The sequence below is a fragment of the Eriocheir sinensis genome, chromosome 32, assembly GCF_024679095.1.
Source record: "Eriocheir sinensis breed Jianghai 21 chromosome 32, ASM2467909v1, whole genome shotgun sequence".
Classification (NCBI taxonomy): Eukaryota; Metazoa; Arthropoda; class Malacostraca; order Decapoda; family Varunidae; genus Eriocheir; species Eriocheir sinensis.
The window spans coordinates 14,038,363-14,045,969 of NC_066540.1; the positions used below are offsets into that span (position 1 = coordinate 14,038,363).

General features: G+C 45.4%; 2 long non-coding RNA genes across 3 annotated transcripts; one reads left to right on the plus strand and one right to left on the minus strand.

Moving 5' to 3' along the window:
- The first annotated feature begins 334 nt into the window (after window positions 1–334).
- LOC127006186 (uncharacterized) lies at window positions 335–3,581 on the plus strand. Its single transcript, XR_007759183.1, has 4 exons — window positions 335–1,172; window positions 1,372–1,422; window positions 1,572–1,706; window positions 2,103–3,581. It is a non-coding gene; the product is annotated as an uncharacterized LOC127006186 (long non-coding RNA).
- LOC127006187 (uncharacterized) lies at window positions 3,245–5,431 on the minus strand. 2 transcript variants are annotated; one of them, XR_007759185.1, is made up of 3 exons: window positions 4,537–5,431; window positions 4,229–4,382; window positions 3,245–4,077 (listed from the first exon to the last, which is right to left on the minus strand). It is a non-coding gene; the product is annotated as an uncharacterized LOC127006187 (long non-coding RNA). The 2 variants fall into 2 exon arrangements; XR_007759184.1 differs by having other exon boundaries at window positions 3,245–4,382.
- Between the last annotated feature and the right edge of the window lie 2,176 nt (window positions 5,432–7,607).

A 7,607-nucleotide genomic window follows, 5' to 3' on the forward strand; every position in this document is an offset into this window, starting at 1 on the left:
TCTCTCTCTCCTACTATAACTACTACTACTACTACTACTACTACTACTACTTCTCCTCCTCCTCCTCCTCCTCCTCCTCCTCCTCCTCCCGCTCCTCCCCTCAACGCTGAGATTTAAACAGAGGAAGAGGAGGAGGGGTTAGGGAGAAAGATATAGAGGGGAAGGAGGCGGAGGGAGGGAGGCTTGATTAGATTAAAGTGTAACATACCTGAGAGAGAGAGAGAGAGAGAGAGAGAGAGAGAGAGAGAGTATACTTATGAACTGCGGCCTCATCTTATCTACTTTTACATCCATTATTATTATCATTATATTTTTTGTTTTATTAATCATGTTGGGGCCGGTCCATCGTCTAAAGTGTTCTGTCCCCGCCGGTCAGCTGGGGCTTGTTCAGGGGCAAGATCCCTTTATTTAAATCTTGGTCAGGGGAGGCGGGGTCGGGCTGCAACACGTTCCCGCCGGCCAGGTGAGAAGCAGAAGGTGGAGTTTGGGGTCGAGGCTCAATTTGAAGCACGAATTTGTTGCCTTAGGTCCCGAGCACAAGGTTCATATTTATCGAACTCCGGGACACCTTTAAACGGGGCGACAAGGCAGCTGGTGTTTGTACCATAAATGCGGATCTACTCTAGGATGGGAGTGAGGCCATGATCCGGGAGGTGCACGCGTGTATGCTGTACGGCGATCTGGTGGCTGGAGGTGAGGACTGAAACAACCAGCGCGGTATTACATTGATCAGCGTGCCAACCATGGTGCTTGTCCTCCTGTTGCTTACGCGGGTACACAGCCACCTCCTGAACCAGCGGCAGGTCGAGTAGTCTGTAACCTCACGAGCTATTAACTTTTACCCTTTAAGTTACTATTATAGAAAGGCGTTTGAGTCACAGAATCGATACTGATTGTTGTTATCATTTTCAGAACCGCCGCCGCCGCCACCACCACCACCACCACCACGGCTACGACCCCCCACCCCCACCACTGCCACCACAACCCCCACCACTGCCACTCCAACCTCAACCACTGCCACCCCCAGCATGCTCCTGCCTGCCCCCCTCCCCCTGCCCCCCGCCACGGCCCCCACCCCCTCCTCCTCAGTCATTGGGGAGGGCGGGGGGGAGGTGGGGAGGGTGGCCGAGGGGGGGGAGCGAAGGGGGGAGGGGGCGTGGAGGAGGGGAAGGGTGAGTTATTTTTTTTTTCTTTAATTCATTTTTTTTCCTCCTTCCTTTCTTTCTTTTTTTCTTTTTTCTTTCTCATTTTTTCTCTTCTTTCCTCTTTTATTTATCTGTTTTTTCGTGATAATCTTGTTGAATGTATATTATTATTATTATTATTATTATTATTATTATTATTATTATTATTATTATTATTTCCTTACAGGGCGTCCGTGGCCGTGTGCGTAGATGCCTATGGCCCGTAGATCACACACAGGTACGTACACACACACACACACACACACACACACACACACACATTTATCATCACTATCAATATTATATCATTCTCTCTCTCTCTCTCTCTCTCTCTCTCTCTCTCTCTCTCTCTCTCTCTCTCTCTCTCTCTCTCTCTCTCTCCTGCAGGTGAAGAAGAAACTGGAGGAGGAAATGAGGAAGATGGAGGAGGAGGAGGAGGCGAGGTTCAGGGAGAGGTGGGAGGTAGTGGAGGAGGTCCCTGTTCCCTGCCCCCACCCCCCTCCCGCCTTCTACTGGAGCAAGGTAAGGAGGAGGAGGAGAGGGAGGAGGAGGTAGAAATAAGATACGTGAAAAGAAATGGAGAGAAAGAAAAGGAAGATGAGAGGAGGAGGAGGAGGAGGAGGAGGAGCCCATATAGGAAGAAGGGTTATGGAGGGAAGGTCAAAGGTGAGAGAGAGAGAGAGAGAGATTGTTATTGTTATTGTTATTAATGTTACTACTACTACTACTACTACTACTACTACTATTACTACTACTACTACTATTACTACTACTACTACTACTACTATTACTACTACTATTACTACTACTACTACTACTACTATTTTCTTCTTCTTATTCTTATTATTATTATTATTATTATTATTATTATTATTATTATTATTATTATTATTATTATTATATTTTTTTTCTTTTCAGGTGAAAGAAGAGAAGAAAGATGAATCACACACAACCACTCCTATTCCTCCTCCTCCTCCTCCTCCTCCTCCTCCTCCTCCACCTCCTCCACCTCCTCCTTCTTCCTCTTCAGCCTCCCTCCCTCCAGATATTCGTCTTCTCCATGCAAGAGCTAAAAGAGGAGGAGGAAGAAGAGAAGAAGGAGGAGGGAGAGGAGAAGGAGGAGGAAGAGGAGAAGAAGGAGGAGGAGGAGGAGGAGGAGAAAAAGGAGGAGAAAACCAAAGTATACCTGTCTCTTCCTCCTCCTCAACCTCCTCCTCCTCCTCCTCCTCCTCAACCTCCTCCTTAACCTCCACCTCCTCTTCCTCATCTTCCCCTTCTTCCGTCCCTTCCTCCTCCACATCCTCTACCTCTTCTACTTCGTCGTCATCTTCATCTTCGTCTTCTTCTATTCCTCCTCCTCCTCCTCCTCCTCCACCTCCTACTCCTCCTCCTCCTGCAAGCTCAAGAGGAAAGAGGCGCCCCCCCTCCCCCTCCCCCCCTTGCACCCCTTCCAAGCGATTGAGAATGTAGACGAGAGAGAGAGAGAGAGAGAGAGAGAGAGAGAGAGAGAGAGAGAGAGAGATTTATGTCTGTTTATTGATTGATTATAAACGTTGCTACATTATTTTTTTTCTCATTGTATTGTTGTTGTTGTTGTTTTTCTTCTTTATTCACTTCCACGTTCTCTTTTTTTTTAAGTGATCTTTTAAAAGCACAGATTTATTTTTGTTGTTTGTTGTATAAGACGTACGAATTTATATATTTTTTTCTTTCGTTATGTGTATGTTTGTTTGTTTGTTAGTGATATATTCCTTCATTGCTGTTGTATTTCCTGTATTTTTGTTTTTTTAGCTGTATTGTATTAATGTATTTATTTAGTGAGTCTAATATATATTGTAATAGTTAAGGGCTGAGTAACTATTTATATATTCCCTTCGTCTGATCATATATATTTTCTGTGTATTTGTATCTAAAAAACGTATCATCTGTGAGCCGTATGTGTTTGTGTTACGTGTAGATATGTCTATATATTGTTGTTGTTGTTGATGTCATTATTGTCATCGTTATTAATATTATAGGTCTGTTCCGCGTGCAATATTAAAGTTAAGATATTACAGTTCCTCCCTCCATCTTCATCTTCCTCTATTTTCTCTTTCTTCCTCCTTTTCCTTCATTTTCTTCTTTCACTCTTTTTTTCCTTTCTATTCCTCTTCCTTCTACCCCTTCTTTCTCCCTCTCTCCTTCTTTTCCTTACTCAATCTTTTACCTCGGTCCTCTCTTTCCTCTTCCTCTTCCTCCTCCTCCTCCTCCTTCTTCTTCTCTTTTCTTCATTCCTCTCCCAGTTCCCTTTTCTCTCCTCATCTTTCCATTCCCTTACTGAACCTACACACACACACACACACACACACACACACACACACACACACACACACACACACACACACACACACACACACACACACCAACTTAACACAAAAAATAAGAATAAAAAGACACACCATAATCATCTTGTATAGCGTCGAAGGAAGAGAGAGAAAAAAAAGTTACCAGTGATGAATTGCTTGTACTTACACCTTCAAGAAGCCACAACAAACAGTATATATTAGTAAAGATTGACGCCAGATCCAGTAAACGTCGTATTAGTATTAACAACAAGTGTGGGGTTATAGTTTGGCTTTTGAAGTTCCATTTTTGGGGGCGGAGTTAACTTGCAGTGTTGGATTTCACAGACAACTCGACGTGTTACAAAGTTGACAGTCAGTCGTGGAAAGCGATGCAAGACAGCCACCAAAACCATCTAACCACGCCTCGAAAAACGGGTAAAAAGAGACAAATCAGCCACGTTTTTGGGGGCGGATTTAGCGGTGTTGTATTTCACAGACTACTCGACGTGTTACAAAGTTGACAGTCAGTCGTGGAAAGCGATGCAAGACAGTCACCAAAACCAACTAACCTCACCTCGAAAAACGGGTAAAAAGAGACAAATCAGCCACGTTTTTGGGGGCGGATTTAGCGGTGTTGTATTTCACAGACTACTCGACGTGTTACAAAGTTGACAGTCAGTCGTGGAAAGCGATGCAAGACAGCCAACAAAACCAACAAACCACGCCTCGAAAAACGGGTAAAAAGAGACAAATCAGCCACGTTTTGGGGGCGGAGTTAACTTGCAGTGTTGGATTTCACAGACAACTCGACGTGTTACAAAGTTGACAGTCAGTCGTGGAAAGTGATGCAAGACAGTCACCAAAACCAACTGACCTCACCTCGAAAAACGGGTAAAAGAGACAATCCAGCCACGTTTTGGGGGGCGGAGTTAACTTGCAGTGTTGTATTTCACAGACAACTCGACGTGTTACAAAGTTGAAAGTCAGTCGTGGAAAGCGATGCAAGACAGTCACCAAAACCAACTAACCACGCCTCGAAAAACGGGTAAAAAGAGACAAATCAGCCACATAATTGTTACTTAAAGCCCCGTTCACATTGTGCCGACTCTGGGCCACGACAACCCAGCGACTTTTCCATTTGACAAGTTGGTCCCCACGCTCCAAGAAGAGGGGAAAGGTTGTATTGGGGTCTTGGTGTCTTGCCGACTGTCTGGGACATTCGACCAACTCCAGGCTCCCGTCACGACGTCGGCACAGCAGTCTCAAGACCTCTTTCAAGACATGCCCGACCCTTTCACATCAACACCCAAGACCTCGTGTACCCTAGAGTCGTGGGTAGTCGTGGTCCAGAGTCGGCACAATGTGAACGGGGTTTTTCTAATACTACATTTAAAAACAGGCGTTGGAAATAGTGTGAGAGAACTCAGCCTGCCAGAGACACTTAAGAGATCAAAGGAATGTGTTACCAGAAATCGTGTGTGCTAAAAACATTCGGTTATATAAGAAAATAAGATAATTAGTTTCCAAAGACCGGACAGACACTACGAACTTGACTCCTTCCTGTGAGAAGAATCCTGTCAGAACACATCGAGGTGGAACGTGTCGGTGTCCTTGTGTGACGCGGTGCCTCCACGCGCCTTAGGAGGCTCCAATAAATGCCTTGTATGGGGAAAGTTATTTCTTTTAAGCATCCACTCTTACGCCATTTCTTCTGCCATTTTTTTCATGAAAGTGGTTACTCCCGGCAGGCTCGGCAGCAGGCAAGTATCAGTCAGTGTCAAGACGCCTCTCCACCCGAAACTGACCTCTCTTGTGGCCACTCTGCTTTTATCTTTTTTGGAGCAGCGATTAGCGGGCTTTTTTTTTTACACTTTTATTTTTGCTGTTGTTGTTGCCCTTGAGCTGCTTCCTTTTCCTGTAAAAAAAAAAGTCTGCTTATGATATTGTGGGGTGCCACAGCGCCTTCGTAAGCACTGACGCCCGAAGTACAGGTTGAACTGAGCTGTGTGTGTGTGTGTGTGTGTGTCCACCGAGTAGGTTGTATAAAGAGCCTCCTTGGTGAGCATAATGAGGTGACCTCCTGGCCCATTAAGTAAGTCAGACTGTCCCTTGAAAATATGTTGGGGGTGGGGGGGGGGTGAGTGAAAGCTTGTCTCTGCCTGCAAACTGTGCTCCCAAACAGTGTTTGCAAACACTTGGCCAACTGTCTGCAAATAAATCTGCTGTCCAGGCCTCGGGTGTGCTGGGGACGCGAGTGCAGCACCTCTGCACAACACGCTCACCGACAGCCAAGGTAAAGGCAGAGACGCTCACGAGGAGGAAAGTTTATAAAGGAAGAAACATTTGCCGGCGAGGCTCCTGGCGGGCCTGAAGGTGGCGGCGCGGCCCTGCGCCTCCACCCTGCCTCCGCGACCCTTGGAGCCGCGGCGGCTGCCAGCCTCACACACCCAGCACGGCCAGCCCCGCCCCAGCCTCGTGACCACCACTGGCACTGCCCGCGTCTGTTGGCGTGGCAGGACGGGACGGAAATAGTGGCAGACTGGGGCATGCCTGTGGGCAGGACACATCTCTAGGAGGGAATACTAGGTGGACAGGAGGAGCATTATGTTGATGAAGATGAGTAACACAATAAATGATCGTGGGCGAGTAATGCTTCATTGACTTTCACCCTCGTTGGACTCGTTAAAATTCGTATTTATAGCTTTTTTCACTCAACACGAATTCGTCAAAGAAAACAATGCAGAAAAATAAACACGGAAAGATTATTATTATTACATCAACTATTATTGCTATTATCATTACCATTATTAATATTATCATAGATATTGTTTTATTACCACTTCCGGTTGGGTACTCGAACGCTCTCATGTAAACAGAAGCAGCTGATGGCGGGGCGTCTGGCAGGCTGCCCCGTCACTGCTCTTTGTTTTTCTTTATTTTCTGTGCTCCCCGGGGCCACGGCGGGCTGAACCTGCCCCCGCCGCGCCCCCAACACCTGCTGAAGGCGCGGCAGCAGGTGTGGTGGCAGGTGAGCAGCAGGAAGCGGGAAAAAAAGGTAAAAATAAAGCGTCTGTTTTGATTTGTGGTGAAGTTTTGTAGCTGCGCGGTCATTCTCTCTCTCTCTCTCTCTCTCTCTCTCTCTCTCTCTCTCTCTCTCTCTCTCTCTCTCATTTCTTTTAATTTTTTGCATCTTCTTTTTCTTCTTCTTCCTCTTCTTCTGCTCCTCCTCCTTCTACTAATGTTCTTCTTCTTCTTCTTCTTCTTCTTCTTCTTCTTCTACTAATACTTTTATTTTTCGCCATCATCTACCACCCTCCTCCTCCTCCTCCTCCTCCTCCTCCTCTTCTTCTTCTCACGTGAAAATCAGTGGTGCGGGAAGAGGAAGAGGAAGCAGTTAATAAGATGAAAAAAATAATAAGAAGGAGGAGGAGGAGGAGGAGGAAGAAAAGAAGGAAGGATTGAATTTTGTTTTTATTATTATTATTATTATTATTATTATTATTAGTAGTAGTAGTAGTAGTAGTAGTAGTAGTAGTAGTATCATTATTATTGTTGTTATTTTGTTATTGGAGAGAGAGAGAGAGAGAGAGAGAGAGAATTTACACCTCACTCGCCTTCCTTTTCCCTCCACTGAATATCTCCTCTCCATCCTTCCCTCCCTTCCTCTCCTCCGTCCTTTCTTCCATCCTTCCTCCACTCCTCCCTTCTCTCCTTCCTCCCTTTCTTTCAGTAAATATTTGTCTTCTTTTCCTCCCTCTTTTCTTCACTTCTCTTCCTTCCTTCCAATCTTCCCTTCTTTTCTTCCTTCATTTATTTATGTTTTCTTTCTCTCCCTTTTCATCTCTTCTCTCTTTTCTAATTTCCTTCCTTCCTTCCTTCCTCTTCCTTCCTCTTCCTTTCCTCTCCTTTCTTCTTTTCTATCTTTCCCTCTTTTCCTTCTTTTCTTCCTTCCTTCCTTTCCTTTTCTCTCCTCTTCTTTTCTATCTTCCCTCAGTGATAACTTTCCCTCTTTCCCTTCCTTCCTTCCTTCCTCTTCCTTCCTTTCCTCTCTTCTTTTCTATCTTCCTTGCGTGATCCATTTTCCTTCCTTCCTTCCTTC